Source organism: Lichenostomus cassidix, chromosome 3, assembly GCF_008360975.1.
Source record: "Lichenostomus cassidix isolate B80296 chromosome 3, HeHo_3.0, whole genome shotgun sequence".
Classification (NCBI taxonomy): domain Eukaryota; kingdom Metazoa; phylum Chordata; class Aves; order Passeriformes; family Meliphagidae; genus Lichenostomus; species Lichenostomus cassidix.
In genome coordinates this window covers 53,462,605-53,489,650 of record NC_139483.1, presented here as the reverse complement: position 1 = coordinate 53,489,650, position 27,046 = coordinate 53,462,605, and the positions used below count along the sequence as shown (strand labels likewise).

At 39.6% G+C, this 27,046-nt stretch overlaps 2 long non-coding RNA genes across 3 annotated transcripts; one reads left to right on the top strand and one right to left on the bottom strand.

The window, feature by feature from the left end:
- Nucleotides 1–560: 560 nt before the first annotated feature.
- LOC146439720 (uncharacterized) lies at nt 561–21,069 on the top strand. 2 transcript variants are annotated; one of them, XR_014850883.1, is made up of 3 exons: nt 561–654; nt 9,122–9,292; nt 20,696–21,069. It is a non-coding gene; the product is annotated as an uncharacterized LOC146439720 (long non-coding RNA). The 2 variants fall into 2 exon arrangements; XR_014850884.1 differs by lacking the exon at nt 20,696–21,069 and adding an exon at nt 9,921–12,191.
- LOC146439721 (uncharacterized) lies at nt 650–18,285 on the bottom strand. Its single transcript, XR_014850882.1, has 3 exons — nt 18,172–18,285; nt 15,952–16,035; nt 650–5,928 (listed from the first exon to the last, which is right to left on the bottom strand). It is a non-coding gene; the product is annotated as an uncharacterized LOC146439721 (long non-coding RNA).
- Nucleotides 21,070–27,046: the final 5,977 nt, after the last annotated feature.

The following is a 27,046-nucleotide window of genomic DNA, read 5'->3' as shown; positions in this document are numbered from 1 at the left end:
AAAGATAAGCAGAAGGAATATGTTCCTTTCACTGAATTACGTCACGATAATATGTTTTGATTTGTCGTTGTGTAGAATTTCATCTGAGGAGTTCAAGGAAGTTCACAACCAAGTAAGTGGTAGAAGGAATATGTTCCTTTCACTGAATTACATCATGATACTGTATTTTGATTTGCTTGTCCTTGCCTAGACTTTCATCTGAGGAGTTCAAGGAAGTTCACAAATGACTAACCGAGTCTCCAAGAATACAGAAAGTAATAAACATTGACTGATTTATTCACAATCATTCAAAAATCAATAGCAGAGAAAGGCCCAGAGCTCACATTTTATGACTGCAGCAACAGTCATGCTACTGATTCATGAGCACACAGAGATTATGCCTGGCTTGAGCATCAAGGTTCATTTTGAGCATCTGAGCACTACTCAGGTGCTCAAAGTAGAGACAATAACTAAGCACATTTCTGAATCATGATCTAACTTTGTTTGCTAGGAAACTCAGTGAACTTTGCACCACAATGGACTTCTGCACCTTCTCAGTCAGCAAACAAAACAGGTTCAGTCTCTGGCCTCATCCAAACACAGTCATGACTGCAAGAGACCAAGACAAATCACCTTTACTTCATGATAGTGGCCACTATCTGCTGATAACTACAGGTAAAATGGTTTCAATTAGGACACTGAAGTGCATCTCAGCCCTAGCTGAAGCCTTATTTATCTGAGCACCCTGGGACAGAAGCACTAGGGCAGCACTGCAACTCAGCAGCACATTAGATGAGCTCCAGTAGGAAGGTGCAGTGGACAGCTGGAGGGGGTACAGAGGGGGAAACATTCATTCAGTGCAAGGCAGTGATCAGAGCCTCAAGTGAAGATTGGAAACTTGGAAATTAGTCATAGTGTCAGTCCCAGAAGTGCCTGAAAAGGTGTTCTATAGGTTTCATACTGTTGCAAAAAATCAATAAAATATAGGCTAAATATTAGTGTTCTAGATTTCTAGTATCCTAAACAGCTGTCTTGTTTTAAACTTCGGTGTAAACTTTTCCATTTTGTTATTTTTTTACCAAAATAATATTTCAACAGTGATGTATGCAACAGAGTGCATGTAAATCAAAGAGAATTGTTGGTAATGGGAGCTGTGAAGATCAGTTTCTCATGTGTCTCTATTGACACATGATTTATTTCCTCTGTAACCAAGTGCAGTGTCTGATCAAAATGTTTCTGAATTTCTATCATCTGTCTCCCATGTGGCATTTTCTAGTGGCTGGTATTACAGTTGAGCTCATTTATAGAAACTGCCATCAATAGGGGCACAAATTTTCCTATAATTTACCAAATAAATTTACGCCTTGATAAGAAGTTTGTAACACAGCATTACATTTTCAAAAGTACTTTGTTCTCTTAGCCTATATTTTATTTTCAACCATCTGCCAAAAAAATCAGTGGGCTTTTTGGTTGGTTTTTTTGGGTTTTTTTTTCCAGCAACATGTGGAGTAAATTGAAGCAACTCTCTAATGCTATGACCTTACAACACTACACTGTAATACTAATAAAATACACTTTAAAAAAATCTTTGTGTTCTCTTAAGCACAGCCTGTTTATAAGAGCAAGCTAATTTTGTGAAGACAAAGCAGGGCTTTGCATGTCACAGAAGACATTTTAAAACTTACTCATGGATCATTTTGCACCCATTGCCATCAACAAATAATGGAAAAAATATCACCAGATAATTTGGTCCAGATTTGCAAGCCCTAGGGAACGAGATTTCAAGGGGGAAAAGAGATAATGAAAGTAATATTACAGATCACACTGAGTCAAGTCTGTTTCCACTCTGTTTCCAGATTTGTAAGTTGAGGGGAAAGTAAAGGCTTCCTTTATTTAATAATTAGTTAAGTCCTAATTAGTTTCAGAAGACTAGGAAAGGGAGTAAACTAAAATCCTAGACAGAGATGAATTTCTGTAGATATTTTTTCTAAGGTTACTAACAAAGAGGAATAAGCATCGCAGAAAAATATTAATTTGTGTGATGTAGGTAGAAGACCTACTCCCAAAGCACTTTCAAAATTTTCAAAGGACTCAAGAAAGTACTCTCATATATAGCTGTCATAGCTGCTACTACTCCTGTACTAACAAATGTTGACAATACACTTTATTATGCTTTGAAAAGACAATTATGTTCAATGTAAAAGATCCACCTGCATCCTATAAAAAGAAAGTCAGAACCTACCCCAGCTAACTATATAGAATCAAGACAAAGGAGCAGAAGACATCAAAGTTCCATTTTTGAACTAAACTGAAGGCAGCAATAACAAAACATGTACTTAACTACCTTGGAGTCTGCGATGTTCATACAAAGGGCACATTGACTAGGCTGGCATAAGACATTAGATGACTAGTCCTGGCTTCACAACAGCTGGAAAGGGAAAACCAAGCTGACATGGTGGCTTAGTGAATTAAAATTTTAGCCTGTTAGATCCTGGTGGTACAGCTAGGTCAACCCTGTTTCTACTGTCAAGTCAAATCATGCCTACATAACTTCCGTTTCTGGGAAGGAAGAAATATTTGCATTCATTTATCTTTGCACTGAGAGGCAAAAGTTCCCATGAAAACCATGAATGACTTGCTGACTGAGTTTAGCAGCAAGAATGCCTAACCATGAAGGCAAATATGTTGCACAAATTTGTTTATTCCTCCAGGTCCATCCTGATTCCATTTTGCACTATTCCCTGAGGTGGACAAAACTCTAAAGTTTGAAAGTAAAATTAGGGTCAGAGTAGTATATCATCATTTCCATATGGATCCAAGTTTCACAGCGTGGAAATCCCAGCTAGTTTGAAAACAAGCTAGAAATACTTTGTGAACAGATTATTTTTCTGACTGTTGGGTGTGTTTGTTTTATCTCCCAGGGGAGAATGTGGGTTCCCTAAGCCACACTCTGTATTTAGATTCTTTACCAGGAAACTCTAGAGAGGAAATTCTAAATTACAGCTTTCTACTAACTGTATTTGGCAGCCAGGTCTTGGAAACCTTCAGTGTCTAGTGCTCTCCCAGCTGAAGCCAACAGGATTTCTACGAAGGATTGAAGGGATTTCCCACCAGGGGTCCATGAAGATGTTACCATCAGTTACGATGGAGAATTCCTATCTTAAGCATTCTCCTGTGCTTCTCTTTTATAAACAGAAAAACCCCACCTAGCTCATTCCAGGAAGAACAAGCACAATAGCATTGATAGAGGTTCACATATACCTGACCAGGCCAGGTGCAGATGTGAAAGGTTTTAGATAGATACTATTCTTTCCCTCACTGATTTTGCATCCTTTCTTTATTTTCTTCACTAAATACAATAAAACTTGAAAATATTTTAGCTTGACACCCTCCCTTCAGAAGTTTTAATGAAACGAATATTTTATTTCTGTTTTTAAAGGGAATTTGGGTAAATCAAACACAAAATTTCAGTTAATTCAGAAGATGTTCTGACACATCTCAGCTTTCAGCTTCTTGAAAGAGAAGACTTGATGTTCACTGGCTACATCAACAAACTACTGCCCTGTAGTCTAGTTTGTCATTTGACTTGATATCAGATAATTCACATTAGGCAGAATATTTACCTGCTCTTCTTCATAAAAAATGTATTACAAAAGACCCCTTCATAAAATATGTATTACAAAAGTTCCTGCCTGTTCTGTAGGATTGTGTCATTTTTAGAACAACTTATAAGAAAACAGGATCATGACCTACTGCACCTGCTGGGGAATACTGAGCAATAATTACATGCATCAGTATAACCATCAAGTAACATCACCTATTTTAAAGGTAAGCCAAGCTTAGTCACAGATGGAGATGAGAGATGAAAGGTAGAAGTTGAAGGTAAGAAAGAAGATTTCAGGACAAAAATTGGCTTCACCTGAGCTCATTTCTTCCCTTGTGGAAACTGAAGGTTGCCATTTGGAGTAGAGCTGTCACTCTGGACATCTTAGGTGCTCTTCTGAAATATCTGGACCCCTGCAGCATGACCTCCTGCAGCTGGACATCCTGCAGAACCACAGGAGCTCTCCTGCAGATCACCACGCAGTTCATGCATCCTCAGTGAGATGTAGGCTGGGGTTTTACCTCAGAGGTCTTGCCATGTGATGATCTGCATTTCTTCTTGTGGGAAAGAGAGGTCTGCAGGTCCTATTTGTGGCAGAACTCTCATTTATTTGAACACACATGAAAAGCTGCATGAAGCTAAAGAGTGTTTAGGAACATTATTATAATATGAAAATCAATCAGTGAAAACATACAGGAGTCAACTTTTACTTAAGCTAGTTTGAAGTTAGTGAATAGATCAAAGCAGTTAAAACAAGAATAATGACTTGCAAAGACTAATGATAGAGAATAAGAACCCGTACAAAAACAAATAAAACACCTGCCTGAACTTGAGGGTGGCAAGGGAATTACCCACAATGAAACATATTTCCTGAAATATGTTTACATGAAAATTGCTTGGGGGTTGGGAGCACAAAGTAATTAGCTGAAAAATAACTACATGGGTGAGGTCAGATGATCTGTTTGTCTAGTCAGTGGTTTGGGGCCAATGCAATGGAAGTAGAGAAAGGGCACTGCGGATTTAAAAAAAAAAAAAGGGAGCAAAGGACATACTTTCTTTTTTGCCAGAGTCAATAATAATACCCCATAAAGCTGCAGTGCTTAAATTACTGGAGCTGATCAAGGATCTCTCACTCTAATACCTTTTCAACAGAAAATGCAGTTTCCATAAAGCTGTTGGTTTCCAGAGGAACATTGTATTTAAATGTAATTTTCTGGGGAAAATAGCATTTTGAGTTGTTGACTTGAGATGTTTCATTTTAAGTCATTTAGTTAAATTAGTTTTCTTTCCTATGCCAGGTTGCCTCCTATGAGCTCCTAGACCAAGGACCTTACTTAGGTCTTCGGATTGGGTATTGTGGTTTTACAACATCTCCAGTGATGCAAAGCAGCCATCAGCTGACTGTATGATATGGGACATCATAATATTCACTCGAACAGAGGGTGTAAGGAGAGGTATTACTTAATCAGAAGGCTTTTGGCTTCAAAGCAGAACAAATGTCAACAACCATGATGCAATTACAAGATTCAGCTGCACTGGACAGTGTTGCTTACATGTCAGAGTCAGTATAAGCTGGAATATTATAGGAATTAGGATCACAGCTCCTGCAACACTCGAAAAAAAAGCCGTGTAAATAAATTAATTAATTATTCTTTTATTCTTTACTATACAGTACCTATGCTCTTACACTGAAGTTTGTGTTTGGCAAAACATCAGGAGATGACAGCAAATCTTCTTCATCCTTTGGGGACCACACTGTCAGTGCTCATCACAGACTGACTGCCCTGGAAACAGGACCCTTTCCCCATATTTTTGTCCGTTTCCAAATATCTGCTTGGAAACCCAGTGACTCTGGGTGCAAGTCTCACCATCTGCCCACCCCACCCACTGATATAATAAATTCCTGGCATTTGTCCAGGAATGCTGTCATAAGGAGTGCTAAATTACATAAATATTCCTGGCTGTGCACACTGAAAATTTGGACCCCAATGGTAAAAAAGAGGAAATGAGTTAGCATCCCAGGGACTTTCCACTAAGAATATTCTGTTGCAGCACGTGGAATTGAAATCTGGGGAGTAAGTCTAAAACCATCCTGGGAAATATTATGGACCAGCCCACATCATATAACAAGAGAAGAACTCTGAGGTCACAAGATTGACTCCAAAAGTATTGAACTACTTTCCTGGAAGAAATCAGTTAGGTGCAGGGACATTCAGTAGTTTATGTCAGCAAGAACATCTGGGAATTAAGGCTATGGGAATTCGTGATGGACAAGGTCATCCACTTCTTTCACCTCTGGTGTAGAGTCTGTCCACAGACAGAGCAGAGACCAAGTCCATCTCCACCTGCAAGGACAAGAGCTGTGTCAAAGGGGAGACAGGACCTCTAACTCCAGTGTGACAATGGAGCAGACCTCTAGAGCAAGTCAGGGCAAACCCCACTAGTGTAATGACCTGCAGTGCCAACTCCTGCTCCTTCAAGAGGGGAAAGATGTGAATGACCTTGTGCAGTGCTTTTCCTTCCAAGAAGGATTTCCACAGGAAGGGACAGGGATCATACAGAGCCCACAAAGGCACAAGCAATCCCTATTTCTGCATCACTTGCTTCTTTTGACAGCCAAGCACCAAATATCAGTAGATCCCCAGAATAATTTTTCTATCCTTTTTTCGCTGTGCTGATTTGCACCACTGTAAGTAAAAGGACAATCAGACCTCCCATTTCTATTCCATGTGTGACAATCAGCATCTAATGATACACACTTGATACATAAAGTGTTCAGCTATCAACTATAATTTTGTACTAAGAGAAGCTGCTTTTAATTGTTACCAGGGATGTGTGTCAAAGGGGAAGAAACCAAAAATAGCACTGGAAGCAAAAAAAAAAAAAGAAAAGCAGCTCCATAACTCCTATTGTAGCAGCACATGTATGTCTGTTAATCTTGAGGATTTGCCCAAGAGTAAGGGCACGTGTTTTAACTTGCTATAAAATGAATGTGCCTACGGGTCAGATTTTTATCTTAGTTATAACTATGTAAAGCAGAAATAAACTTCTTTGAAGCTATTAGACTTCTTTTGGATTTATAGTACTCTGAGATCAAAATCGGAACAGCGTTTTAAATTGAGATGAGCAGAACAATGAAAGAGGCATAAGATTCAGATGGCAGTGAATACAAGGTCTCTAGCATAAAGCTCAGCTTTTCTGTGCAGTGTAATGAAGCAGGGGATCATTGCTTGCTAGATGGTTCATGTTACTACATAATGTATTTAGTATATAAATTATTGTATGCAGACACACTTCTCACACACTATTTCTTTGGCTTGGATTTTTGCTAGTTTCTTTGTTCTGGAAAGCAAGTAATAAAATATAAAAGTGAATAATATGCATCCAAGTGAATATATTTTAAATATACTTGGAAGCATAATAATTATTTTTTAAATATGTTTTCCTTATTATGCGCCTCCTGGAATACAGAGGACAAACAAATACATCTCTTTCACTTCTTATGAACAAAAATAAATTCTGAAGCCTCACTATTCTAAGCAGAACCAAAGAAATATGTAAAATTCTGGTATATGTAAGGGAATGCCTTGAGCCAGCATTTTCAATCATCATAGTACCAACATGCTGTATGTCTTCTCCTGTTTCCCATAAGAAAAGAAAATTAATTAATAATAGGAAAATACTGGTGGTCAATGAAGTGTCCCATGTAGCACATTGACCTTGTTAATCTTTTGAGATATATAAAGACACTGAAATAAACACATAGGCAAGGAACAAAATTAATAATGGGTGAAATTAATTTTAAATAATAATAATTTTATTATTTATTAAAATATATTTAAATATATTATTTTTTTAAAAAATAACAATATATTTCTGTTCCTAAAAGCACCCAAACAAAAACTGTTGCTTAAAAAATATACCTCTTTGACAGAACTTGCCATTTCTGGTTGTTTTGATTTTATTGAGAAAGTAAGCTGAGGTTATTAATATTTCTAGTTCATTTAATGGGACATGAATATATGCAGTCCTCCAAAGTCAGGTTCCCTCTGCTAAGGAAACATGGACTCAGAAAAGCATCTTTACCTCTGATAAATGTAGCTGACTCACAGATGGGTAACTTTTCACTCAGCTTCCCAAAGAAGTCTGGCATACAGAAATAATGACATCAAAAATGCAGTGATGCCTCATACCTAGTGCATATGTAGGATCCTTTTCTGCATGTTTCTTGTGAATTCCCAGTGTGAATTTGGATAGTTAAAAAAAAATCTATTGAGGATATACAAAACCACCCCAGCAACAGGGTGGGTTGTTTTTTTCTCAAACAGCTGCTGTACCCTTATGTTCTGCCAGGAAACCACTTTTGGTGGGGACACTGACTAGTTTGGAGAAACTCGACCACAAAATGTGTATTGTTTTGAAAAGCTTGTATTTCTGCTGTTCTCATGCAACTAGCTGTGGCACAGACTGTTCATTAGGAAACATCTGGCTATGGGTTTTTACAGTTGCAAGCATTTTAAAGCATAATAATGATTCTGAGAGCAGATAACGTTGAAACAGTTATATGCAGGCATGTTTTAGTGACTAAATAGAAGTCACGCGGAAAATTCATATCACCATTGAAATGTCAACATGCTGATGCACAGGAAGACAGAGGAGAACATCCAGCCCATAACTGCTTTGTGTTTAAAGGCCAGAAAGGTACTTCTGTGCAGCAGAGAGGTTACAAATGTATTTGGAGCACATATCTGCTGTGTATTACAAAACTAGTCTAGGTTACAGCAACCCTATTTTGCCTTTATAAGTCTTAGGGATTTTCACTAGTCTCCGTAAGAAATATAAAAGCATAGATAATTTAGCAAGGATAATTTGATGATGCAGGATTATTTCTGCAAAGAGGACCAGTTGATCTGTGTACAGTAGGAGTGCTACAGCTGCGCAACAGCAACCGCACAGGACAGACACAAACACAAGTGGAAGAGGGACTGTGTCCCTCTGGAGCCATCTGATAGAGGAATGTCTGACTGTGTACAGAGAGAATGTAAAATTTCCTGCAATGGCCTATTTCAGAGTACTTACAACTGAACTGTGTCTGTAGTAATAACCACCATGGTATGAGGGGCAAGACAATTGGGACAGTCAAAAAACCCAAGACATTGAGGTGCCATGAATGCATCTCTCACAGTCTAAGCATAATCTGGATCACTTGGAAAAGCTTTGAACCTCGGAAACAAATTGTCAAAGTGCAAGAATCTTGTTAAAGTACATCAGTGCTGACACTCAAAGAGTGTGAGCGACAATTCCTCAACACCGGTAACAACCCCTCTGGTAAATCCATCATTGCCAAGTGATTTACCTCCTGCCACATCTTTCCCAAATAAAACATAGCAGGACAACTGTGAGAACCCCAGGAAGGTGACAGGGCAGGTTGTGGGCTACATATGTTTTGCAAAAGTAATGTCTTCCCTTTTCCAACAGGTGATTCTTACAGTAGCTGCTAAATATTAAATACTGAATATCTATTTCCATGATTTACAGATGCTGTCACATCACAGCCAGGTGGGACATACAGAAGCTGTAGAATTACACTAAAATCTTAAGAAATTGAATAAGCTGATGCAGCAACATACTTGAAAGCTCATCAGCTGGAGGTACTGGAATTCTTTCACTATCACCTCAGAGTGCGTGCAGGCAAATGAAACACCGTGGGTAAGTGTTGCATATCTAGAATGTTGCAATCTCTAAGCCATATAGTATTGCCATAGAAGAGGACCTCTGCTACATGCACTCTGACTGTCTATGCGTAGCCAGAATTTTCCACAATTAAGTTTCATTGTGCTTTCTCTACTGTCTGCTGAGTAATTTCTTAATATATCAGATTTTCTTGAACTACAAATACTTAATAACAACAAAATACAGATCAGGTAGATGAATATTTAGAAATTTCCACCTATAATATACTTCTTAATAAACTCAAAATATAAAGCATTTTTGAAATCAAAATAAAGGTATAACTTAGTCTTTACTCTTTACTATAAATATATAGCAATGCAATAACCTGCCGAACAAAAGAGAGTAAAAATAAATAAGAAATAAATTGAATTCTGCTTGTATACATTTTCATAGCCTGGTTTACTATATTTTTACTTGGTGTTTCTGCTATCAGCTGTGATGTTACTCCAAGCCGAAAACAAAGTCCTTGTGTCCTTTTGCTGGGATTTAATGTTTAGAAATAAATGTTCTTAATCCTTAAGGATTTGTAGAACAAGCTGTCATTTTAATCCATCATGATGTAACTTGCCTAGTATCTGAAGAAACCTCACTCATTTCTTTCTAGGCAAAGTAAAATGTGATGATTGTTACATGGGAATGGAGCCACTGCTCCCTTCTGCTGCAAGAAAATTCAGGTGTGGACAAACCATGTCTCGCTGTCTCTTCTGTGTACAGGAAAAAGAAAAGTACCAGCCCAAGCAAGTTTGTCAGTAGCCTGGATACACATTTGTTTTTAATATTTCCAGCAATTGTAAGGATCAAGCAATAGCTAGGCCAGTGTACCCTTGCACAGCTAAGCACTGGCTTTCACCAGAAGATCAACACAGGACATAGAAATAGAAGCTCAGTGTCTCAGTGTCCCCACAGACACAAGGGCACTGCACAAAACACATCACCCATTGTATCGGCTGTGGCTTCTCTGAAGCATTCTCATACAATTCCTACAGAAAATAATCTTATCCATGTCACCACACAGATTAAAACTGATTTTTATACTCCTCATTTTACATTAATATGTTTTGTTCATGAAATTAAATGGACTGGGGACCTGCCATGTCTTATATACTTGTGGCTCTGGGAGCTGGATGTTGTTCTCAGCCTGTCACTTTGAGCAACTCACATGGTCTTTGTCCCAGTTTATGCACGACATCAAATGATGATAATAAAAATTACCTGTCTGACAAGAAAGTTGTGAAATACTGTTCATTAATGTCTGTAAGCAGGTTTTAAAATTTAATACAGAAGCTTTTCAGGCAGGCCTTTTCCAGGTCAATATTATTATAGCTCTTCTACTTCACAGAACCTGTCTCATTAGAAAGGAAAAAATTGGCATACAGGTGTTTGCAGTCACGTTGGAAGGGTAAGAGAGGATGATCCAAATAGTAAGGTTTACGCCCTTACCCTTTCAAATTACGGTGCTGTAACAATGTTTCTTGTCTCATTCACTGAGGGGAGAGCCTGCCTTTGGAAGCAGTTAATTCCTCCCTCCGTTCTCTGTGTGAGAACAGCTGAGTGTCTTCTCTTTATGTGGTGATAACTGTTTTATCCAAGGACTCAGGAAGAGCCCAGGAAAATTTGGGTTAAAAAAGTAACAATTGCCTGTGAGAAACACTGGCTGAACTATTTATCCCTTCATGGAAGAACCAGAGAGGCGCTAGTTATTCCCAGTACAACTTTTCTGTGTTGCTACTTGAGTTCATTTCACGACAAAGGTTTTCTGTGTTGAGAAGGTCACACGTTCTTCACGCGCTTGATCTACAGCCAAGCCAAGTCTTTGAGTTCACTGACTGCAGAGGACTATAACCCTTTCAGAGCAATGAGACACTTCCAGATAAAAAAAGGCAAGCAGCTTAACTTGGGAGTGCCATGCTTGAGTCCAAGGTCTGCACACTCTGCAGTTTGCTATCCTGCTCCCTGTGTTCTGCTGCAAGAAACAGGCAGGAAAAAATAGATGCATTCACAGCATGGCAGTTGGGGTCTATTTCCTGAGCCCTACGCGTAATCATCCACTGAATGCAAATACTCCAATGTGTCTGTTTCTGTCGTCATTTTTTTCCTTGTCTTTTAACCCTACAAGTGTAACAGGACAATTAGAAGGACAAGCCTGGAAAATGCTATTATGGGTTTGTTTTGAAATGCAATTTTCATCTGCTCTCTCTATTTTTAAAGGAGATTTATAAACCATATGATCTGTCAATGATATTGAGCCCATGGAAAAAGCCAGGGACTGAGATTTGCATGATCAAGGCTTTCCTCATCAGAACTGCCAACCATGGAGTATACTTGACTTGGCAGTGCCCTTGAGCTCCTTGCATTTCTGTCTGATTTGGCAAGTTTGTTGGAGATATTGGAAGTATGAACACTGTCGAGCACAACAGGGTCTTCATTAGCATCTTCAGGAAATGCTGTCTTATGCATAGTAACTCTTTCGAAAGCCATTCCAAAATTCCGCCTAAAGAAACAGACAGAAGACTCTCTGTTGGGTATGAGGATGTATCACTTTGGATCATCTGAGTGAATATGCTTTTTGCTTTCCCTTTCTGGACATCCAGCAAGGGGAAAAAAAAGAACATTATTAGATAGATGGGGCTTGGGAATAAATGAAAACTATTTGTTCCTTATAGATATATACTATCAATCATAGCACCCCTGAATCCTGTCTTCCATCCTCTGTCACTCAAAGCAGCATCTAGAGTCCCATGGGGCACTGCCATCAGATGGGAAGTAAATTAGGGTTTCCCACAACCAGATATTATAAAAATGTGAAGAGGTTAAATAAGCTTGTTAGTGTTCTGACCCTCTAGGCTGCATTAATGAAGAAAATCAGAGTTAATAAAATTGACTAGATTTTCAAAGCTGAAAAAAATAATAAACAGGCAATTTCACTGCATTCAGTTCCTTTCTTCTCTGTCAGTGAAAGGATGTGATGTTGCTAGTGCCTATAACCAACATGACTAGTTGTGCAAGTGCAGGCTTTACAGACTGCAAATAGAAACAAAGAACCTGCAACAGCTGAGATAAAAACGAGTCACAGGATGAATCAGATCAGTGACTGTGGGAATGGATTCAGGACTTTTATGAAGCTATGTGACCTGGCAGGAGCCCAGGGAAGAACTAAGATAAAGAAGATTTGATTGAGGAAGACACCAATGACACATCTAGTATTATATAAGAAAGTGGGAGAGGTTGGAAATAGATTTTTAGAGTCATCATCACAAAGGTGGCAGTTAAATCTATGGGAATAACTCAAGTAATCTTACTTATTCATTTATCTACCCACACACGTACACACCCTTGCTGACTTCCTAATTCACATTGTGGCCAGAGGAGGATCACTGAACTCAAAGAGAGGCTATTTGTATTTTATTTCTGATCCAGCTGTACCCAAGAACTGCCAGGAATCTTGTGAGAAAGGCTCCTTTCAAAAAGAAATTGAGCTGTATTTCAGGCAGTGTGAATTATGGTCCTCTGAAACCCCAGTAATTCAAAAAATACCTTTTTTCCTCACTAAGGCATCATAGTAACTTAGCATGATAATGTGCTACGCTACGAGATAGATAATTTTGTATTATTCCTGTACTGAGATAATTTTAAATACCAAAAAATGATGATTCCGTGAAAACTGCTGAATCCCTTTTTTCCTTTTAAATCTGCATTCTTCCAAGACAGCTTCTTACAGCTTATCCTTTCCATTAACATTTAACTTCCCCACACCTCAACAAGCCCTCAGCTTGCACGCTGTGCTTCATCACTAATAACTGTGGAGGGGCAGGATGAACCATGTCTGGCTCTGAGCTGTCTCTGTGCTGGCCAGCCAGCTGCTACCCATATCACCAGTAGCCAGTGCACCCTTATGTTCCAGCATCTTCCTCAACAGGAACACACCACTCAGTCTTATTCCACTCTCCAAACACTGGCTTTCCTTAAGTGTGTGGAAGTTTCATGTCTCTGAGATCTTTAGGCCTTTTTTCAAGGTGAGTGAAATGGTTTGAAAGTTTTAGAAGGCCACTGAGGAATACAGCAAAAAAACATAAAAGTAATAGTTGTGTTGAATTTGAAAGTCTTGTGTTTAACTGTCTCACCCGATTCATGCCCCTGGCTTAAAAATTATGTTAACATGTATTTTTTAAGAACAACAAAATTCAGTTACATCACTTTTTTACTGAAATGTAGCTCATGCTCATCAGGTATCCCAGGCAGCTACACCATAAAAACAGTGCCTGTGCCATGCCTTCAGGACACATAACCGAACAAGAACTACTGTTTGATTTCAGTGTCAGTTTAGCTGATATAGTCTATTTTTTTCCATGATGTAGGTATGCTTATTAGATTAAAAAAAAATGGGCTGTGCTGGAGTTGGTGCAGTCACTGGTCCTTCTTGCCTAATATTTGCATCTGCCAGTCTCTTGTCAGATCTGTGTGATCTGCTTTAGATGAAGTCAAGTCCTCTTCAGGCCTACTAATGCCAGCTGTGTAGTGATGTGTGTAAGCAAGGGAGTACTCATTCCCTGTTCATCACTGACACTGATTTGGGATACAGAAGAGCCAGCACAAGCATTTCATTACCTCAAGAACTGATAAAAATAACTGAATAAAATTCCAGTTTCATACCTTCTCAAGCACTCTAGTGATAATATTTCCATACTTAGGACTAGAGGATAATTGGGAGCATCATTATTGCCTCTGAGTAGGAATGGCTTTTAGGCTACAAATAACAGAGATGGCTGCCTAGCTTGCATGGGGCAGGGAGTGCACCGGGTTTTCATTCACCTCTCTTGGACACCTCTGGTAGCTTGTGCTGGGTTACTTTGTCTGCCCCTTTCCTACACAAAGAACGTAGCACCAGTCTGAGGCCAGTGGGTTTCACAAGAGAGGGTGTCTGGGATTATGGCAGCTCCACATGGGGCAGCCAAGCAGGACTCAGCAGCCAGGATACATCCCATTGCCCCAGCCAGGACCAAGAATCCACAGGAACCAGGGCAGCTCCAGCCTCAGCCCCAGGCACTGGACGCCTATCTGGGGATGAGGATGGGCTGAGACTGGTTGGGACAGCAGGTTCTCTAAGCATCTTGGTAGAATTCAACTGCAATATTGGTAACTACCCCGAATGGCTTCATGTATGAACTGTTTTCTGCATTATTATTCTGGATATTACACCTTGCAAATAGTGGATGAATATGCACAGAAATTAATTTCTCTGCTTTTACAAGTTCACTGTATTTGTCCATTCACAATTGCAATCTCCTGTAGCATTCACTGCATAAAACTCCAGCTTTCCAATGCTTTCGTAAGAGGTTTCTCCTTGAGAAGTTTTTTATGCTTTATTAACTGGACTCCTTAGTGAGCTTACAGCACCCAGTTTGTTGCCATAATTCTCTACTGAAGATTCCTGCAAATTGCTCATTTTGGAGAAATAGGGGACCTAATTAAAAACAAGCTTTGCCAAATTATTTAGCTGGGCATTTTGTCCCAAAATAGCAACTAATTATTTGCATATATTTTAAAGTATCAGAATGTAGAGGGAGTTACATATAGGAAAAAAACTGAAATATTTCTGCCTTACACCCTGCTGTTGAGTGTACAAAAAGAAAAAAATATAACTTCATTAATTGTTCCTTACTTAACAGGGTTAACATAGCCTGTGTCAATATATTCTGATCTAAAGATACTGGCCTTATTATTAGATGTCCTGCAGCTGCTTTATTAAAAATCTCAATATTTATGCTCTGGGAGGTGCCAAAATGAAGTCTTGCTTAAGAGCAGCAATGTAAACAACATTATACCTCCCTTCAGCAGGAACTACTCACACACCTGTCCTTTTTGGAAGAGTTTCAGTTTGATATTTTTATTTCCCTATGATTGTGAACTCAGGAGGTTAAGGGCTGGGGTTTTTTGTGTTTTGGTTGGGGTTTTTATCCTTTTTGATGCATGTGCCAGCTACACCTCTCCTCCTAATCCTTACTTGATCTGAGGGTGGGCATATCTAATCACAGGAGTGTTCAGTGACCTCAGGGCATAGCGAATATTTTGCATGCTCAACCCACTTCCACTGTGTTAGCTGCTGTTATCTTAGGCATAACTATTACCTCAGACTTGCCAAGTGTTAGGTATGTGACATTGCACATATTTTCCCACAATGTCTTGCTCTTCCTCAAAGAACTTAGTACTTCACTCAACCGTGGGAAACACCTCTTTCTGCACTGGCACACTGATGACAGGAGTGAGGATCATAAAATTGGCAATACCCAATGCCTGGAGTGTCCACATTTCACTATAGCACAAGTAAGTCTGACTCACTGCCTTTTTCATTGTCCCTCTAGGATTTGCAGGTGTCCATATGTGCTCCTCAATACATCTTTGCAAATGAAGGTATGGAACAAATTGTGGAGTGAGGCTGGTGTTCCATTCCAACACCTCAGTTGGCATACCAATCCCTCTGTTGGCACTTTTCTCCATGGTAAAGCAAGGAGGCACAAATTACAATAGATTTTGTTTTAAAGAAGGCTTTCAGCAACCAGTTTCTCTTTACAGCACAGTCCTACCATCAGCACAAAGCCAGGCTCGTTCCTTCTGGGGGATAGCTTGGAGCCACTCACCAGCTGAGAGCACTCTGAGTTCTCTCAGGCCTTTGGCTCTTCTCACCATCACTTGGCATAGTTCAAGTACAGGCAGGCACAGTGCTAGTGCAATAATAATAATAATACAAGTAAATATTTTGTAAAGGTTGTGACATGTTTTTTGTAATATATTTTCAAGCTCTCATAAAGGCAGCGAAGCATAAACATGCTTTGTCACTAATGTTGAACCCTAAAAACTAAACATTTATAGCACAAACAGTACTGTAGCACATGGCTAAATCCCACAAATATCACATCTGTTAACAGAAATAATGGGGCATATCAGTTCCCTGGAAATGGAAATATTTCCTCTGTGTTGTGAGGGAGGCCTGAAGACTAGGAGAAACCCATGTGCCTTAGAGCTGGAGCTGTAGGAAGGTAATTTCATTAGAGCCTCCCTGAGACAACCCAGCCACTCTCCCTGCCCTGCAAATGCTTCCCTACGTTTTTGTTACTTACCTAATCTTATGGTAAAGAGTTTCTGCAATTAATATGCTGTAATCTCATTAATCTTAATTTAAGAACACTACAGGATCAGCAATAAGATATATGTATTGCTAAGTTTGTGATAAGTCCCAAATTCTTCCCTTACTGGTGAGTTAATTCTTCCCACATAAGTGAGTGACATAAATGTGGCTTTGGAGATTTACCACACAACAAATGCACAGGCCAGGCACTAAGTGAAGATGCAAAATCTCACTGTTTCCTGGCCAGGTTGGATCAATATCTAAATTTTGTCACTGAAAAATTCATAGTGAAGCATAGTGAGACTCAAATCATTACAATATGGATATACTTCCATCACACAATTCTGTTCCTTAACAGGCATAAAAGAAGAATTGTTTCCCAGTGGTGAGATGCCTTTATACACATATTGACAATATTTTAAGTCAAGCAGTACAACCCATCTGAACTTGGTCTATGTTATTGCTTCCAGTACTAACAGTACTGGTATGGTGGAGGATCTTTTCCAGAGGAGGGAAAGCTATTGCTGGCATAATCATTACACTACCAGTGAATGCAATTTGCTAGAAAAATATTTCTCATGACCCTTGTGAGACAATGCAGCTCTTACATGCCAGTTCTGACACACCTTTACTGAAAGACAAGTAAAACTAACTAGTTTGATGCAACTTTCTCACATAAAATACCTAATTTATAGAAATTGATCTTCTAATTAGAGTGTACCTTAAAAATAATAACGAAAAATTAAAAATGGTTTACCTCTGAAGTGATAAGGAATAAATTATTTCCTTTAAATTATATTCCTGCAAACCAGATTTTGCTGTAATTTATTCAGTAAAGAGAAAGGAAGTAAATAAATAAGCAAACAAAAAGATCAAAAAACTGAAATGTCACAGAGATATTGTCCCAGTAGTATCTGATAGAAAGAAAATTTGAAATTGGCAAACAGAAAACTTCCATAAAAAATATCTGCTAAGATTAACTGTTAGGTCTACCATTGCAACCATGTTGTTTTGCTTACATTCTATTTCAGAAATGTTATTTGTAGTGATTGACAGAGAAGTTTCCTGACACAAGAAGGGAAGGAAACCTTTTTAAAATTGTCACTGTCTGCCACATAAATTAAATGATTAAGTAGGGCATTTAGCTATCAGCCATAACCATAACAAATGTAATCCACTGCAGACTGCAAAGGACATTTGTAAAGATCAGGAGAATGGACATCTTCCTCCAATTACCAATAGTGGTTTTTAACCACCAATAAATTCTGAAAGAAAAATTCTGTACTGTGCTGATTTGGCACTGCACATCACAGCAAAGTGAGAAATATTTAATGCATAAATAATATCTAATGTTTACATATAAATGGATGCATGAACACACAAGTACGTTCACATGGACACAAACTGAGTAACACTCATCGCTAAAAACTATGAAGAATATTTGAGAAGAGCTCAATTCACTACTGCCTCCCATCTTATGCCCCATGACCCCCACGTTAGAGCAGAATTGCATAGAAGTCTAGACATCTATATAGATGTCCAAAGTGCTTAAATCCCAACAGCTTTGCTACAGGATTGTAGATAATGTTTGGGCAATCAGAAAGCCTACATGATTCTGCAGTTGGTCAGAAATAGGGAAGAAGAAAATGGATATGAAGACATCTCATGCAGAAACATATTCCTTATTTCACTTCTAGATATTTTTAAAATGTAGCAAGTTTTATTAAGTTACCTGAGTCTGACCTACATGCTGAGAATAATTCATGCTGTTTGCTGACCTGCACAGGGGAGCTGCCCTGACATGAAATGTTGCGCACCACAAGATACTGAGGAAGGGCGTCTTCTTTCCCTGTCAAAAAGATAAACTAAATTTTGATAATTTGAACATAAAATGTCAGTTAAAGCATAAAAAAACTCTATGTATTTTTTTTGAGGGTAGGGCCCTTGAAGAATCAGTCTTTATTGATCACCACGTAGAGTAACTTTCAATTCTGTGTTTAATTCCTAGAAAAGGTATTTCTTACAAACTTATAACATAAATAATGGTTTTATTTGTTATTTCTGTAATTATTTTCTTTTTTTAAAAATCAATGAGAAAACAAAGTCCATACATAAAAATTATATTTTTCCAAGCCAAGCACTTTGCATGCCACTGTTCAGGTAAGAATTATTTTCTTCTCAGAAAAATTACATCACCTCATAAAGGCCAGCAGACTCCTGAGCAGCAGCAAAAACACTATTACTAGAAGGTAATTTCTTTAGAACTAGAGGGCAATCAGAAGCTAATATTCAACAGTGTTCCCTTAGGGTACAAATTTTAGTTACATTTTAGTAGGAGAGCAAGCTGTAAAAAATAGATTAGAACATTTCTTTCCAAAACCCACAAACTTCAGTTCCAAGAAGCTAATTAATTAAAGCCTTGCTTCAGAAACTTAAGCTGAAATTAGCCCACGATCCTGCGATGTGCTCCATTACCCCATGACCAAACACTGCTCTCAGGTTCCAACCAGGCACAGTAAACTTGGTACAGAGCAATTGCTGTCTGCAAGTCAATGTATGCAATTGTTGCGGTTTAGAGGATGTTACAGCAGACTTTACCCTAGAGCTTCTCTACCCAGCTCGGTTCAGCGCCTCAGTGCTCCAAACCCTCTGTCCCAGGGCTGGACACTGCGCTCTCACCGGCCAGGGAGCCATAAGGCTAGCTCTGGTTCATCTGCTTCCACAACCGGCGGTGATAAAGGAGGCGAGGAGGGTCTATGCGTTGTGTCCATGGAAGATGTTTATTCGCATGGTGCAGCAGAGGCCAACGACCTCCCCGAGGCAGAGATGCCTCGAGGGCGAAGGCCTCACATGCACAGCCACATGTGGAGCATAAACACACGTGGAGCATAGACAGCAAGATGGCGGAGGGTAAGGGGTTTTATAGGGAAACAGAGAGGGGCAGGGACAGCACACAGGCCCAGTGACCTCTGGGTACAGGGGAGGTACAGGGGCGGAGTTAGGAGTACAGGAACCGATAGGGAAACCCGAGGGAGTGGCCAGGGCCACGTGGGGTTAGGGTACAGGAACCAATAGGGAAAACTGGGGGCGTGGCTAGGACTATGTGGAGTAGGGAAGGCAAGACAATAGGTGACAAGTACAGTCGTTAAGAAAGGGGTGTGGGGAACTTGCAGCTATTACCACAATATGCAATCTCTTTCACAGCCAGGAATGATTATTCTATAGTAGTTTTTTTCTTCTTAAACTTACCTGTTCTTAGAGTGTTACCATGTCTCCTATAGGTTTTAATTGCCCCTGTGGCTCTAGGAGATTCTGAGCATCCACTGATACCTCAATAAAGTAAGGGTTTTCAGACTTTCAAATGACCAGGGGTGAAAGTATGACCAAAAATAAAACCATGATTCAAGCACTCCCAGTGTCACAGCTTGAGGAAAGTTGTACTGTGAATGTCACAAATACTGGCCTTTTTTTAAATAGTGGGCATACAGAATTATACTGTCTATATATAACTATATCAGGAACACTAAAATGCCTGAGACACTCAAATAAAGGTTTTCATATACTCAGCGCCCAAAACGGAATAATGAAAAAAATAGTAATGAAAAGGAAATAAATAAGCTGCATTTTACAAACTACTGGAATATAAAAAGAATATTTGCTTTCATAGTCTGGCATTAACACTTGAAAACCTCAAGTGTAAGCAATGAAAATATGCCAAGAACAATAAAATGAATGAAAAACAAGTGTTAAAGAAAAAAATGAACCCTGTTTTTCCTTTTAATAAATGAAGCAAAGTTTTTAATATGGGTGAAGCATTCCCTCCACAAATTTATGAGCCAAATATCCAAGGAAACTATGTAAGAGAAGGACAAAGAGAACAGTTCCTTAACAAAGAAAACAGTTCCTTAATGACTTACTATTTCATAAACATGCATCATCTGTAAAACATAAAAATTGACTTGGGACCTCAAATGTGGTATCACCAGTAAGTTGCTATAGGCCTATAGTGTTTCTTTCTCAGTGACCTGAGAAATCTTGCTTTATTTGTTGTCTATTTCTATTTTCTTCACACATCATATTTGGTTATCATACTGAATAAACAGAGCAGAAAACACAAAACTTACTGTTTCCTTTATAAATGCAGAAATGTTTCTAAGAATTGGTTTTACAGTTTTCTGTCCCAAAGCTTTACAAGACTAGGTAGACATGGCAAGAGGAACTTAATGAAGGTTTTGTTTTGTTTTGTTTTTTTGCAGCTCAGGCTTGTTTATTTTAAGCCACAGCCTCTGACCTGCTTGCTTCGCAATGTGTGGAAGTTACAATCATCAAAGCAATTTCAGCAATACCTTCATGAGTTTCCAGACCTAATTTCTTCATGTGGAGGAAATGATATGTTTTCTTTAAGCAACTGCATTTCTTATGCTATGATTAGTTTTATTTGTGCAGTGATTAGGAATGGCACTCCATCTTCCTGATCAAAGATGGGATGTTCATTTTCAGTTCCTATGCTTACTAATGATGGCCAAAAGTGTGGGAGTCAATTACCCAGATTTAGGGCTTTGCCCATCACTAACGTCAGTCTTGCTGAGACACAAACTAACCAAACAAAGATTCAATTAAACTGTTAATAGAAAGGAAGTAAGAAAGCCAGGGCAGTGTGAGTGTCTGAAGAGGTCTACTCCAGGCTTGCTTCCCTCAGGAAGGCAGTGCTGGTGCTTCTTCAGGCCAAGAGCTGAGATCACAGTGGACTTTCCACATTAAAGATGCTGGCTAGGCAAGGATGAGGGATGAGCTGCCACTTAGAGTGACCAGGGAGCAGCTCAGGGCAGTCAGGTGGTATAGCAGGTAGCTTGCTTCCCTCCCAGCCTGGGGCAGAGCCACACCTACAAGCAGGTCAGGCTAAGCTATGGCTTTTGCTGTTTAGGCCACTTCTTTGGGTACTTCTTTGGCAAATAAATGCGACTGTGTTTTGGAGAAGCTGTTTTCTGAGTCACTTTAATTAACTGCTGTCACAACAGAGATAAAGGGTGTGTATGTGCCAAATCCAGTTCAGCCTGTTGAGTTAACCCTGCTGTTAAGCAGGAAAGTTGAAGCCTTGAGATGTAATCTGAAATTGGGAGTGTGTATGATTCCCCCAAGAGGGACGAGATAGCCAGGATCATCTGTCTCACAAAGGGTGCCTTAATGGGAGACAAAAATAGGTCACCTTTCCAGATGACCACAACTGCAGCAGGGAAAGGAGAAGGGGCCTTTTACTGTATCCTTTAGGCAGGAGAAGAAAAATATGTTTCCTCTTCTTAAAAGATGGGAAGTTGAAGACAAGACTATGTCTTCTTCTACCAGCTAGAAAAGGAAGGCATGAAGAGGTATTTCTATTCATCTGTCAATTGGTTATTAAAATTACAGTCCATTCTGATTACATCATGGACTATTGTCCTAGAAAAGAAGTGTTTGCAGGTGTCAGCAACACAGGGCGTGTGAAAAAGAATCAGCATGGTGCAAACCAGCACACTACGCAATGGGCAGGGACAGGTGGCTCAAGAAGGCAGTAGACCTCTGTCTACTTCACTAATGACATCTTTTAGAATTTGCTGGGTTTGCCTTGAAATGAATTAAAATAATAAAATTAAAATAAAAATAAAAATTAAAATTAAAATTAAAATATAAAATAAAACATTTTGGGTTTTTTTTTAAGTTTTGCAAAGATGAAGTCAAGACTAACAGAGAACTGACCACAGCTCTATGTACTTCCACTGGAACAAGTGAAGTTATTTCTGTCTTTGTCTTTTCTTGGTACATTCCTCAGTCCTAAAAGTGACACATACTTGGGTTTTCCCAGGACCTGAAGACTCTGTGTGGGATGGCTGGACCATCAGAACCACTAAAAGTATATGTAGATTATTTCTACCAAGCAGTGGTACAAGAAGTGCCAAGACCTTTGCCATCTCCATGGAGATCAGTGACATGAATGAATGCTTGACATCTCACCTGAGGAGGCTGATGTCCCCATTTCAATGTTTTCATTTACAGAAAGGAGGCCACTGCTTTTCAGTGAGCTCTTTGCATCCTAAATTATGTGACTGCCTCTCTGCTCAATCCCATAGAAAAATTAGCCCCCTCACCTGGGACAGAAAACTACATGAAGATTTTCAGTTCTGTAGGCAAACATAAATTTTGCAACCCTAAGTGCGAGGGACCAAACCTATTTCTTTGGAGGGAGGAGAGGTATGGTGAAAGACACAGAAAACATAGGGAAACTGAGGGAAATTAGAAAAAGACAAGTAGAGTAGAAGCTCAGAAAGCCAAGATTGGTGCTCCTGTTGTCACAGAAGGCGTGGAGGTGGTTTTTGAGATTACTGCTACCCTAGACCCCCTGGTATTTTGCCAGAACAATAGCAGTTCTAGTCTGGCTTTCAGGGCTCCCTGCCAGGCACAGCACCCCATCAGTCTGCCATCACAGCAGCCTGATTTGCCTTTGCCTCAAACCAGTCTGATCCCCTTTTACCTCAGCACCTGCCAGCATGTGCTCCTTGCTACTGTTTTTTTAATTTTTTTTTTTTAAGAAAAATGTTATTTTCCCATAATAACTGGGTTTCAGAAGCTGGGGCTTTTACAATAGGCTGATAGTATGACATTTGCAACAAAGCTAGAGGGCTGGCAATTTCACTTAAACCATAGACTCAAACCTATGGTTTCTGGTGAGCCAAACAAGTGGTTTTCTTTGTTACAGCTTTTGGGAAGAGTTAAAACTTTCTGTTTGCAAAATGACATCAACTATAAATGATTAGAGCTGCTAATTGTCATTGAACTGCCATATGTAACTATGTCAAAACATCAGCCTCTTACTGTTCAAGCCTATGTTTCTGCAAATTTGTGTTGTTTTGCTAATTGGGCTTTGTCTTTATTTAGCTGAAACTTGTTGTGACTGGAACGGTTATTCCGGGGCTGTACAGAAGCCAAAATATGGAGGCTTGATTCCAGCTGGGAACTATAATTGATATTATTATCTACAATGCAAATAACTATAACTCAGTGTACTTCCTTTTCAGTTGGTTTTTCTTGGCAGGATGAGTTGACCCTTACTTTTGAATTATTCATTTTTCTCTCCACTTAAAATATATAGCCCACTTCTTTATTCCACGAACATGACAGTCTATTCAGGACCTTAGCCAAATAAGGCCCTGTTCATGCACATTTTTAACCTTCATAAAGCACCTCATTGGGACCTACATAAATATAAAAACAATTATTCTGTCAAGTTTTGCAAACTGATAGCAAATTACATATTAACGAATCAGTTAAATATATGAAGATCACAAATTTGGTATCATTTGCCAGGGAGCCTAGTGTAATCTGGATGCAAACAAACTGTAAGCAAAGTAAGAACAAGTAATAAATCCACTTGCTCAGTATAAACAAACCTGAGGTGAAGAGACTACAAATTAGGCAAAAAAGAGGAACACACACTGGTTACAGGCCAAGCAGTAGCAGGAAGATGATGTGCTCGCCCACACAATTGCCAGAGCATTTGCCTCAGCAGCATTCCAGTAGCACTGGCAGCATTCAGGAGCTGAGTTCCAAACTGCTCCTTCAGGGTGAGCTTCATTCCTCTCGGAACGGAGAGACAGCATTGCCACTCCTGTAAGGAGATGGGCTCCGGGTCTTTGGGAAGGGAAATGTTCTCAGAAACATGACAATTTATAGTGCTACAAAACTTTCTTCTCTGAGTGATACTGGCTTCATAAAAACCGGTAAAATTTTCTGAAAACTGACCAAGTTTCATATTAATTGCCATTATCTCCTCAGGTGGTATCATTGGACAATAGGTGGTCTCTCCACAGAGTAGGACGTCACCTCAATACAGCTTTACATATGCCTATAAAATGGAATTTCTGCTTCCATGGGCTCAGTTTGTTCTGTAGGAATCCCTCTGAATGTAGGGCATTTGCCTGCAATTTTATTTCTGGTGAAATAGAGATTAACTTCTATAATTTTCTTAGATTGCTTGTAGACAGTCTGAGAAAGGAGAAGGATTTCTGTTCCACTACATGAGGGATATTTTGCTGTCTCTGTTTGTTTCCAGTTGCTAAATGGTGTAAGTTAAACTACATTTGGATTATAGTACTTACTATATTACATTATATTTAATAATAAGCAGCTAAAATGCATCTCTAACTCTTTACAGGAAAGCCAGCACTCTTCTAGCCATAGGGATGTTACATGATTGAAAGTTAATTGGACCATCACAATGAAAGTAGGAAACATTCAGGGGATGGTGTCAGGCATACTGTAACTGGGAGAACACATGAAGAGCACTTCAGTGGATGACCTCCTCCCATCACAGCAGAGGTTGAAGGGAAATTTGGTGGGGGTATCCTTGCTCCTCTCTGAACTACAAGTCCCTCACATTCTAGAGAGGCTGGTCACAATGCTCCTGTCTCACAGATTCTCCCTCAAGCTTCTCATGCCCCAGAGTACCCAAGAGATCAAATTATGCCATTACTCTTTCTTCAGAATCTCTCACTATTTCCCAAGCTGAATATCCAGCCTTGTACTCCTTTTTTTCCCAATGTTCCTCCCGTATACAACCTCACTGTCTCCAAAACTCTGTTTCTTTTACTTCCTTCTCCAACCCACCCAGACCTAAACTCACTCACCCCATACATTCTATTTCATTCTCCTTGCTGGCCTAATGCTCTCCCACTTTTCAGCTCCCCAACTCCTGCTTCAATTCTGGTTTTTCTCTGACCTGCGGTCCTCAGTCCTGCCTCAAAGCACCTCCCATTCACAACCCCTTTTTCCCCTCACAGCTTTGGGTGCTCCTATTTCTCTCAGTTCCCAGGTCCTTCTGTTCTGTTGTAAGGCTCCCAGCTGGAGGTTATACATTTGCAGAATGTGGATGAGGTGCTCATCTTCAACCTGTTATATTACCCCTAGCCATTGGTGTTTCCTTCTACCTCCCATCTCTCTGAGAACAACCTGGTATTCCCAAACTTGCTTTGCCTGTGTAAGACTGTCAATAAATAATAAATAAATAGCAGGCAGGGACTTAAATGTTAGTTGTTAACCCCAATGGGATATAAAGGGTAGAAAAGAAGGATCTGTCTGAGAAAAAAGTCATTTTGTGGTAGCCAGAGGAATGTGGAGACAGCGACTGGTTTCATCATGAAGTCTGCCTGATGAAGCAAAGTAGAGTCCCTGAGGTGGATGCTTCAGGGAAGGAAAACAGCTGAGGAAAATAGCTCCTGGTTGTATACTAGTGTGTACCAGCTTCTAGTATGCTGGCAAGTCAGAAGCTACACTCAGATTTCTTTGGGCAATGCCAGTCTGAAAGGAGCAGCGTCTGGGCAAGGGTTTTGCTTCTACATTTCTTTTACTCTCTGACTAAAACATCCTTGCCCATCCACCTTCCCCAGTAGTGGTCCACAGAAAATGGATGCAAGACAAGAAAGGGAAAGGCTCTGGGGACTTTCCTCCTGCTGCCATTCAAGTCATAAGCCAGTGCCTTCCTTGAGCCCTCCTGCTTTCACAGGAGATCCCAAAGAATTAATGCTCAAGTTACCCTTTTGGTGGCTGACCTTGAGACTTCCATTTGCAGGTTTCCTTCCCTTCCTGACCAGAACAGTTTTCCTCATTCCTTTTTCTTCACTAACTGATCTGCCCTGCCAGGTGCTGGATATTTGTGGGCAATGAAATTTGAGGACCCTGACAACAGCACGCCTAGAATGTCTTCACAGAGCTTTGCTAAGACCAAGAAGTTGCTGACATTACTGAGCTGGTGGCAAACATCATGTATGCATACCTCAAAATTCTTGTCAAGCTAGAGCTTCTACACTCATAGCTCCAAGGAAAGAGAGGCAATTAGCTTTGCAGAGTGGTTTAGTGCCACATGCTAAGACAAAAAATTGCATGCTCTGTTAGGTTTTAGGTCCTATTGGATCATTAAGCCCAGTTATTAGAGCATCTAACTCTGTATACTAGAATATATTTCTCCTGCAAAGACATCAGCTGGATCTCTTCCTCTGTGGCATTGTAAGTGCTGATTAGGCCTGCAGCAGTGCTTGAAAGCAAGAGGTGAGCATTTCAGCATTTTGCAGGCAAGATCAAGATTCAGACAGTCTCCAGGAGGTGCATCAAGAAAGAGAATAAATGTTCATTCTCAATTTCCTCATCTAAATTCTCTCACATGAAATCCCATAGCTTTCCCACAGATCCATCGTCATTCCTGTCAATCTCTAGTTGGTAAATCTGTTAAAATTATCCTTCTGTAATCATTTCAATGTATAATGAGGTGATTGCACTAACTGAAAAATGCCAATGCACCTGGAACTGGCAGAAAGTTTTGAAGCAGATTTTTAAACTTTACTAGAGCCTGTTGAGCACGAAGAAGCAATCAAAAGACAAAGCACAGTTGAGAAACTCAACACCTATATCCACTGGGAACGTTATGGTTCATCCAACTCTCATTCATTTTACTCCTGAAGATAGTGGGGAAAAAGGCTTTAGAAGTTATGGGGAGGTTGGAGATACCACAAGAACAACACCACACACACCAACACCACCCCCAAAAACCACCAACAAACCAAGATCATGAAGATTTCATACCC